Below are 10,384 nucleotides of genomic sequence, written 5' to 3' on the forward strand. Positions count from 1 at the left end.
GAAAACTTCCGCTAACAACCTGTAGACAGTGACACCTGAATACCACCTCCATGGCTGCACAACGTGTTACCGACTTGGGTCCTGCAGCTCTACCTTCAACACACCTACCGCCTGTGGTAATCTGTTGCACGTCTTCCCTCGAGAGCAGTTGGGCGAGCCACAATAGCAGGCAGTAAGCAATGGCAGGCTTGCACCATCAGACTCCTGTCTGGGAAACCTGCATAAATCGCTGCCGTGACCTGAAACATATAACGGACGGAGGTGTCACAGCGCTGTGTCTGCATTACTCGTGACATATGAGACATATGAGTGTGTGAACCTTCCACCATACTGGAGAAGACATTCGTTACTTTAATATCACTGGTACTAAACATGATTCCAGGTATAGCTGTTTCACTGATGCCGTGGAGGGGGGGGGGAGGGGGGGAGGGTATCACAACATCCATGTCAGTAGCTCACCTCCTCACCTGAGCGACCTCCACGCCCACTAAAAATCCTTGTCAGAGCGGTGACAGCTGCAGATCTTTAATGGGGACCTCTCTGTTTTAGCTCCCTCGGATGTGGCTGAGAAGAACCTACGTCTGTAACAGCCCATTATCTTAAGCAGCGCATTCGCACATGCGAAAAGGTAGTAGCACACCCACCCACCCATCCACCCACCTACACTAGCACACACGCACGCACACACACACACACACACACACACACACACACACACACACACACACACACACAAACACACTACCACACACGCACGCACACTGTGTTTATAGTTATTGTCTGGGTCAGATGTATCGCAGAAAAACGTTAGTAATAGCTGCAGTCCCCGAGATCTGGCTAAGAGGTGCAGGCTGTTGCACACAGTTAAAACGCTTCAAAATAGTCTGTCCTCAATTCTGGACCTTTTTGTACCACTATCAACTTTCTGGACTTGTAGAAAAACACCTCTCTTTCCTACGGTGAACTGTTAAGATACCCATCGTTATGCTGTCGCAGACTACGAAATGGAACACGAAAACTCAGACCAAGTCAGCTTGTAAGTACGCCAACTGTCATAATGTCACCAATGAGACAAATGTTAACGTACCTATTTGCAACTGCAGGATGTGATAAATGACGAAACATTATTTAGTACTGCACCCATGAGTTTGTATCTACTACAAAACAATCCCCTGAATCGAACATCAAATAAAGTTATAATTTAAAATATTATTGAATCTGGCTACAGTTTACTTTCGCTGTGGAGCAATTCACGAAGTCCTCCTTAAGACAGACTGATAAGGGCACTAATCTAAAACTCGAACCCAAATCTGTCGAACACTGTACGACGCTGACTTGAAAGGTGATTAGCGTTACAGTCACTGAGAACGAAAAAAAAAATGGTTCAAATGGCTCTGAGCACTATGGGACTCAACTGCTGAGGTCATTAGTCCCCTAGAACTTAGAACTAGTTAAACCTAACTAACCTAAGGACATCACAAACATCCATGCCCGAGGCAGGATTCGAACCTGCGACCGTAGCGGTCTTGCGGTTCCAGACTGCAGCGCCTTTAACCGCACGGCCACTTCAGCCGGCGCTGAGAACGAAAATTAAACCTGTTTAAAAAGATCCTGAAAAGTCAATCAGCACGTTTCCCTTGTACTAAAGCTTTCCGCTGAGAGAATGACAACGTGTCTAAAACAAGTTTTTCGTAGTACGTTGCACTTTTGGAACCTTGAAGTTGTTTTTAAAAGCATGAAAAATTCCGTGTCTGGAAGCAGAAAGGAGACCGGATCGAATCGTGCTTTCCTTCAGTCTGCCTGTAACCTAGCCTTCCCTCTCAACGACGTGGAGATTCGCCCAAAAAAATACTTATTTCATACTTCACTTTAAACACACGATCTTCTTTCCCAGTCTGGATAGCTTTGGTTGGACAGGGACACACCAGTTATTGAAACGGAGGCGGGTTGTAAGACTTTATCCAGGCCTTCGAGTCATACGTTATTATTATTATTATTATTGTTAGAGATAATTTCAGAATCTGAAAGAGAGGTTGCTCGTGACCTATCAAACTATGATACTGACACAAAAGCCAGTTTCACGCAGATACCCTCACTGAGAACGCGGAAAAACTAAGAAATAGTTAAATAATTGGAAAAATGGGGAGACACGAATAAACTTCCTTATTCGGAACAGTATATGTCACCGCATAAGTCTCGTTAGAAATTTCAAATTGCGCCGTAAATGATGATAACAATGGCTTACAGCAGTGTAACCAAATCCCTGTGAATATTCTTTAACTGAAAAGTGATTCAGTTCCAACGGAGTTCCAGTACTCACCACATAAAATCACAGCTTTTGCAATGTACAGTCGTCGATGAGTTTGTCTTCCATTCTTGATTCTTGAAACTGTAATATATGAAAGACATAACACTTTGTGTAGCAGCTTTAAACAAATTTAGTAAATTATTTATGAAGGATGTAGTCGCTACAAAAAAATCGATTAACCCACCCCTGACAATTATTCGCCGTCAGCTGCTACCCATCACATTCTTTGTTTTGCTAGAGTTGAGACAATATCTACAATAGGAAGCTGCAAAACCTTACAACAGATACATATTCCGTGAACAATTAAGAGTTTTTCTCCACGTTATATCCTGTGTGTGTACCTTCAATAAACGCTTTTCTAGAAATATCTTCTTTCTAACGACTTCTAGCATATCTGTCGGTTCCTGTACATACATCACAGACTTTCTTGCCATCACTGACACAGTACATAGAATTTTAGTGGGCATAGACGAGGAGCATTTTCCCATAGTAGGGAGATATGCGGACTTCCGCCAGAATTCACACCCCAATTATTCGCACTTTTGAAAATCAGTTTCCGTATTTCATGATGAAAAGGTATTTTTCTTTTTTTTTTCACTATTAAGGTGCGATTACTTCTTCTTATTGAAGATCAAAAGTTTCTAAACGTATCTGGAAGTATAAAGGCAAACCTAAATTTCACCGAAAAAATTTCCGAAGATCCTCAAACGTACTTTCTGCTAAATCGGTGGTCACTGACGACGTGTTACAGATAAATTACGTTTCGTCTATTTTTTCCATCTATCTTTGCTATGTACTAGAGCGCGCTGAAAATTCATGCCTAGAATGTGAAAACTCTTGAAGCTTTTGAAATAAACGAAACGTTATTAACTCTCTACGTCATTATTCACATATTTATTTCTGAACATAATCACCCTGATGACGGACACATTTCTTCGAACGAGAGACCAATTTGTTGATACCATCACAATGAAATGTTTTACTTTGTTGATTAAGTCACGACATCGTTGATGGAGTCACGACGTCACTTCTGCCGGCCGTTGTGGCCATGCGGTTCTAGGCGCTTCAGTCCGGAACCGCCCTGTTGCTACGGTCGCAGATTCGAATCCTGCCTCGGGCATGGCTGTGTGTGGTGTGCTTAGGTCAGTTAGGTTTAAGTAGTTCTAAGTAAAGGGGACTGATGACCTCAGATGTTAAGTCCCATAGTGCTTAGAGCCATTTGAACCATTTTGAAAGTCACATCTGTTTGCATCGCTTTGTTGTTGTTGTGGTCTTCAGTCCTGAGACTGGTTTGATGCAGCTCTCCATGCTACTCTATACTGTGAAAGCTTCTTCATCTCCCAGGACGTACTGCAGCCTACATCCTTCTGAATCTGCTTAGTGTATTCATCTCTTGGTCTCACTCTACGATTTTTACCCGGCACGCTGCCCTTCAATACTAAATTGGATCCCTTGATGCCTCAGAACGTGTCCAACCAACCGATCCCTTCTTCTAGTCAAATTGCACTACAAACTCCTCTTCTCCCCTATCCTATTCAATGCCTCTTCATAAGTTATGTGATCTACCCATCTAATCTTCAGCATTCTTCTGTAGCACCACATTTCGAAAGCTTCTATTCTCTTCTTGTGCAAACTGTTTATCGTCAATGTTTCACTTCCATACATGGCTACACTCCATACAAATACTTTCAGGAACAACTTCCTGACGCTTAAATCTATACTCGATGTTAACAAATTTCTCTTCTTCAGAAAAGCTTTCCTTGCCATTGCCAGTCTACATTTTATATCCTCTCTACTTCGACCATCATCAGTTATTTTGCTCCCCAAATAGCAAAACTCCTTTACCACTTTAAGTGTCTCATTTCCTAATCTAATTCCTTCAGCATCACCCGAATTAATTTGACTACATTCCATTATCCTCGTTTTGCTTTTGTTGATGTCATCTTATATCGCCCCTTCAAGACACTGTCCATTCCGTTCAACTGCTTTTCCAAGTCCTTTGCTGTCTCTGACAGAATTACGTTGTCATCGGCGAACCTTAAAGTTTTTATTTCTTATCCATTGATTTTAATACCTACTTCGAATTTTTCTTTTGTTTCCTTCACTGCTTGCTCAATATACAGATTGAATAAGATCGGAGAGAGGCTACAACCCTGTCTCACTCCCTTCCCAACCACTGCTTCCCTTTCACGCCCCTCGACTCTTATAACTCCCATCTGGTTTCTGTACAAATTGTAAATAGCCATTCGCTCCCTGTATTTTACCCCTGCCACCTTCAGAATTTGAAAGAGAGTATTCCAGTCAACATTATCAAAATCTTTCTCCAAGCCTACAAATGCTAGAAACGTAGGTTTGCCTTTTCTTAGTCTAGCTTCTATGATAAGTCGTAGGGTCAGTATTGCCTCACGTATTCCCAAATTTCTGCGGAATCCAAACTGATCTTCCCCGAGGTCGGCTTCTACCAGTTTTTCCATTCGTCTGTAAAGAATTCGCGTTAGTATTTTGCAGCCATGACTTATTAAACTGATAGTTCAGTAATGTTCACATCTGTCAACACCTGCTTTCTTTGGGATTGGAATTATTATATTCTTCTTGAAGTCTGAGGTTATTTCGGATGTCTCATACATTTTGCTCACCAGATGGTATAGTTTTGTTAGGACTGGCTCTCCCAAGGCCGTCAGTAGTTCTAATGGAATGTTGTCTACTCCGGGGGCCTTGTTTCGACTCAAGTCTTTCAGTGCTCTGTCAAACTCTGCACGCAGTATCGTATCCCCCATTTCGTCTTCATCTACATTCTCTTCCCTTTCTATAACATTACACTCAAGTACATCGCCCTTGTATAGTCCCTGTATATACTCCTTCCACCTTTCTGCTTTCCCTTCTTTGCTTAGAACTGGGTTTCCATCTGAGCTCTTGATATTCATACAAGTGGTTCTCTTTTCTCCAAAGGTCTCTTTAATTTTCCTGTAGGCAGTATCTATCTTACCCCTAGTGAGATAAGCATCTACATCCTTACATTTGTCGTCTAGCCATGCCTGCTTAGCCATTTTGCACTTCCTGCCGATCTCATTTTTGAGACGTTTGTATTCCTTTTTGCCTGCTTCATTTACTGCATTTTTGTATTTTCTTCTTTCATCAATTAAGTTCAATATTACTTCTGTTATCCAAGGGTTTCTTCTAGCCCTCGTCTTTTTACCTATTTGATCCTCTGCTGCCTTCACTATTTCATCCCTCAAAGCTACCAATTCTTCTTCTACTGTATTTCCATCCCGAATTCCTGTCAATTGTTGCCTTATGCTCCCTCTGAAACCCTGTACAACCTCTGGTTTAGTCAGTTTATCCAGGTCCCATCTACTTAAATTCCCACCTTTATCATGTCAAAATGAAGTCCTCGAAGGTGTTCTTTAAGTTCTGGAAACAGATGAAAATCGGATGGTGTCTAGTCGGGACTGTATGGAGAATACGATATTGCAGGGTGTGTGTTATTCTGAATTACTATGCAAAGTCCCTTGGGAGATGCATGCACGTTCGAAGGAACAGATACTGTGGTGACTACAGCCGTTATGAAACAGATTAAAAGCATCCGCAGTTGTGGATTTCGATAACCATCAGATGTATAACGGAACGACTACATTGAAAATTGTGCCTGACCGGGACTCGAACTCGCTTATCACGAGATGTTGCATTACCATTTGGCTACACGCGAACGTCTCAAAGCCATCCTCAAACTTCCATATATCGTCAACCATCTGTCTAAAACTTGATCTCGTACATCCATCATGTATATTCCCACACAGGAGAGATATTTTATTTGAAAGTCGCTTGCCTGGTGTCGGCGGATAAAGGATCACTGCATTGTAATTTGCAATAACACAGGCACTGTAATATCTGTAATATCTGTTAATTGCCGGCACCGAGAAAGCGTCTTTCAATTAAAATGTCTCCCCTGTATGCGAATATACATAATAAATGTACGAGGTAAGGTTGTAGACACGTGGTTGACAACGTAAGGAAGATTCGGTCTGGTGTGAGTCGCACTCGAGTAGCCTAATGGCAGATGTGGAGTGCGCATTGTTCAAGTCATTGGTTTTATGCGTAAAGAGTAAAGTTGTTACTGCGTTTGAAAGGAAATGGAAAATATATTTTCCAAAGACGATTCGGCAAACGAGAGTGAGCTAGTGAAGTATGCGCTCCAACAGCGGACGTTAAACGATCACCGCCACAGTTTCTTGATAGTACGTTTGAAGCACAGGATGATATCGTGGATATCACGCGAGAAAGTGACAGTGAAAATGTACATTCGGATTCCGATGACAACGAAGGAGAGGACGCTAATCTAAACAGAGCGGCCAGTGCACTTGAAGACATTCTTAGTAATAGAGGCGAGTTTAAGAAACATTCTCGTGAAAGACCTGTACAAAAGGAAGATAATCACAGCTCTGGGAGTTTCACATCGGGTATTTTGAATTAAAAAATAGATGCAGCAGAAAAAAACGAAAAGAAGAAGGAAGCATAGAGCACGAAGGAGTTACAAGAGGAGGAACGAGAGAAAATGCACGTATTGGTATCCAATTTCGCTTAAGATCAACTGGATAGATATGAAATGAACAGGAGGCCAGCTGTTCCAAAGGGATCTATTACGAGGTTGATGCAGACAATTATGGGATGTTCTGTCTCACAGGATGTTGTCAGCAATTGCTAAAGTTTTTGTTGGTGAAGTTGTGGTAGAAGCACTTGATGCGATGGATAAACAGGGTGAAACAGGACAATTACAGCCAAAACACTTACGAGAGGCTATTAGACGACTACATCTGCGAGGTGGAATTCCCAATAGCCGAGCTCGAAAAGTTATTTTCAGTGTTTAGTATTTCTACAGCTTCCTTTTTAAAAAGTGTGGACTCTTGAAAACTGTGTATCCACATAAGTTTCTAGTTGATGACTTTATTTTCAAGGTATTGTTACTTGGGTGTATGGGCTCCATCTGCTCTCATCACTTTTGTGATCATTGGTAAGAAGATCTGACAGAAGTCTCCAGAGAAAAAAGGTTTTGCTGGCCATTGTGCTATTGTTACATTATGCAAATGTCGAACTGTGTTTCAATGGATATATTATGGGATACTGAAACTTCAGCCCAAACAATGGAAGTGTAATCTGCATAAAGTACCAGTATTACTTTGCTTTGAAACATTACATTTGTTGTACGTGTCATAAGATAGACCGTCAGGGAAAGATTTTGCGGAGAGTGAGCTGTTCGTAAAGGAGCTGTGATGCTGGCACTGGCATGGTGCAGTAGTTGGTGGACGTATGCCTGCCACTGCTAGATGGGAAAGATATTTTCACAGTGGCAGGGCACTTAACTTATAGCTCAGCAAATAAGCAAGAACTATTTGTAAATTATATGCACAAACGTTCCTCGTGAATCACTCTTATATATTACCGAAAACCAGATCAAAATCCCTGCAATAATTCCTGAGATATTTGATGGATCACGAACCCAATGTAAGTTTATAATGGGAAAAAAGATATAAATACGAATTAACTATTACCAGAAAAAAAGCTTAAAAAATGGCAAGGGTGACCTCTCGCAATAAGCGGGATATCCAGTTTCGAGCCCGGTCCAACAGAAAATTTTACCATCGACATTCCGTTACACAGCTGATGATTATCCATATTCGCAACTGCGACTACATTTAATGTCTGGAGAATGATTGATCACAGAGAACCCAAGACATCGGATTGTTGCAAACGTCGCAGCGCTTGTGTGTGGTCTGGCACTGTAATGCTTTTTTCAGACTGTTCCGTGCGTTTTTAATGTTTATGAAAATTCCTTTTTCTGCATAAACTTTTAAGTTGTTTCTTTTTGGTTACTTCTTCTTTCTATGTGTTACAGCAGACGTAACTTTTTCAGAAGCACAGCTATATCGTTTGCAAATGCAGGACAGTTTTGTCCAGTGCAATTAGTTTCCTCATCTGAAAATAAATGCTGAAACTTCATTTCCACTCAGTTTTTCATTCCAAATTGTCGCTGTTTTCTTCTGAATCACAGTTATGAAGAGTGGGTGATAGACCGTCACCTGTCTGTACGTCTATATTTATTTCGAAGGGCTGAGATATTGTACCCATAAGTTTTAATTTAGGTACGCGACTTTAAGCGTTCACGAATTAGACTTCGTAATTTAGACTTTACAGCGAGTTCTCCAAGTATTTTGTCTATGACTTGTCTGTCAACGAAATCAAACGCCTTTCGGAAATCGACAAATATTACAACATCATCTTTTTAATTCAATTATATGTAGTGAAAGATTCATTTCATATTAAATATTTGATCATAACATGATCTGACATTCCTAAAACCACCTTGATATTCACTTAAATCACTGTCCAGTGCTGTTTCTACTGTTTAGCAAAATGTTGGAAAATATTTTATATGCAACTCCCAGTACAGAAGCTCCTCTATAGCTGTTAATTTGTTGTTTATTGCTTTTCATATGTTGTGGATCTATCAAGTTTACCTTACATGATCCTCGGATTTTTATGTTTTTCGAAATTCCTTAAAGATTATATTAGCTTATTTTGTATTTTTGGTAGAGACAATTTCTAACGTTACGCTGTCACAGGGTCTTGTGCACTAGCTTTACTTTTTTTAGGTTTTCCTTTGTTTGTTAGTTGGGTTTGTATTGTGCATTTTGGTGATTGTGTATTCCTGGCTTTTATACTCTTAAGAAGTAAAACTCTTCTGTCATAGAGACTTCCCCACTAGCTTTATTTTTTTAAGGATTTAATTTGTTTTATTAATGTGTGTGTGTTTCGTACATTTTGTTGATTGGATATTCCAGGCTTTATTACTGCTAAGAAATGAAACTTTTCAAAATATTTGGGGAATATGATTTTGGGCGTCTGCGACAACCCACTGAGCAGTAATAGAGGACTGGGCATGTTACGCCTGTATCTTTCACAAACAAAATATACAACAAAACATTATTACATTCTCGTTCATTTACGTAACGAGAACTGATGTATCAGATAGGTTTTGAAAACAAAGTGGAAACAATCATTCTTCTCGTCATCCTGGGCGCTCTTGATCGTGCTTTGGAACTTCACTAACGTCAATAGAGGACGATCATGAACACATCTGTCCATACGTCCCACACGTTCTCCATGAACTTTAGGTCGGGACTCGCCGTTAGCCATGCGATTACATCAACGTCCAGGTTGCTCAAGACATCTCTGGTGGTCTAGCAGGGGCCTTCAATTATCATGCACGAGAAAGAATGTAATGCCACCACCGTATCCAGGAACCATCGCATAGTGCGACAGGGTCTGTTCTATGTACTGCCTGGCTGTAGGGCGACCGTGGACAACGAACAACAAGATCCGCACCAATGTCAACACGGATGCCTCCACACACTATCACAGAACAATAGCCGAACCGGTCGAATTTCTGGATAAAATTTGCCTGATGTCATTCACCACGACGCCGCCACACACGAACAGGCCATTACCTTGCTTCAGAGAAAAACTAGAAGCGTCTGAGAATAATATGTTCATCGACCTTCACGTGGGGTTGTAAGGCGTCGGAGACCTCGTCCAACTCGCCTTGTGGACTTACTTATCTTCCTGTAGCGTATCCACAACCTACGGATAATAGATGCAGCTAAACTGGCATCTGGCTTTGCAGCTTGCACTGCGTCAAGATGTCGCATTGGGTGGGGTTGACTGAATACAACCGAAAAACAGACATAATTAGCGTATCAAACTGAATAAATCGTAATTACATCATTACTTTGTAATGAAACACGGGAGACGAAGGAGTCAGTAATATTAAAGTATCTCCGAAGAGCGTACGAGGTTTTTTCGGTTGAGCTCAGGTTCACGTTGTATCAAAATCTTCATATCCTGAGTCTAACAAAGTTTATTGCTGAGACATAGCTTAGCCACAGCCTAGGACGGTGGTTCTAGAATGAAATTTTCACTCTACAGCGGAGTGTGCGCTGATAAACTTCCTGGCAGATTAAAACTACGTGCCGGACCGAGACTCGAACTCGGGACCTTTGCCTATCGTGGGCAAGTGCTCTA

The 10,384-nt window shown here is 41.2% G+C and overlaps 1 pseudogene; it reads left to right on the top strand.

Annotated features, from left to right (window-relative positions):
- Window positions 1–372: 372 nt before the first annotated feature.
- On the top strand, window positions 373–7,173 carry LOC126095498 (transcription initiation factor TFIID subunit 11-like; annotated as a pseudogene).
- Window positions 7,174–10,384: the final 3,211 nt, after the last annotated feature.

This window comes from Schistocerca cancellata, chromosome 8, assembly GCF_023864275.1.
Source record: "Schistocerca cancellata isolate TAMUIC-IGC-003103 chromosome 8, iqSchCanc2.1, whole genome shotgun sequence".
Lineage (NCBI taxonomy): Eukaryota > Metazoa > Arthropoda > Insecta > Orthoptera > Acrididae > Schistocerca > Schistocerca cancellata.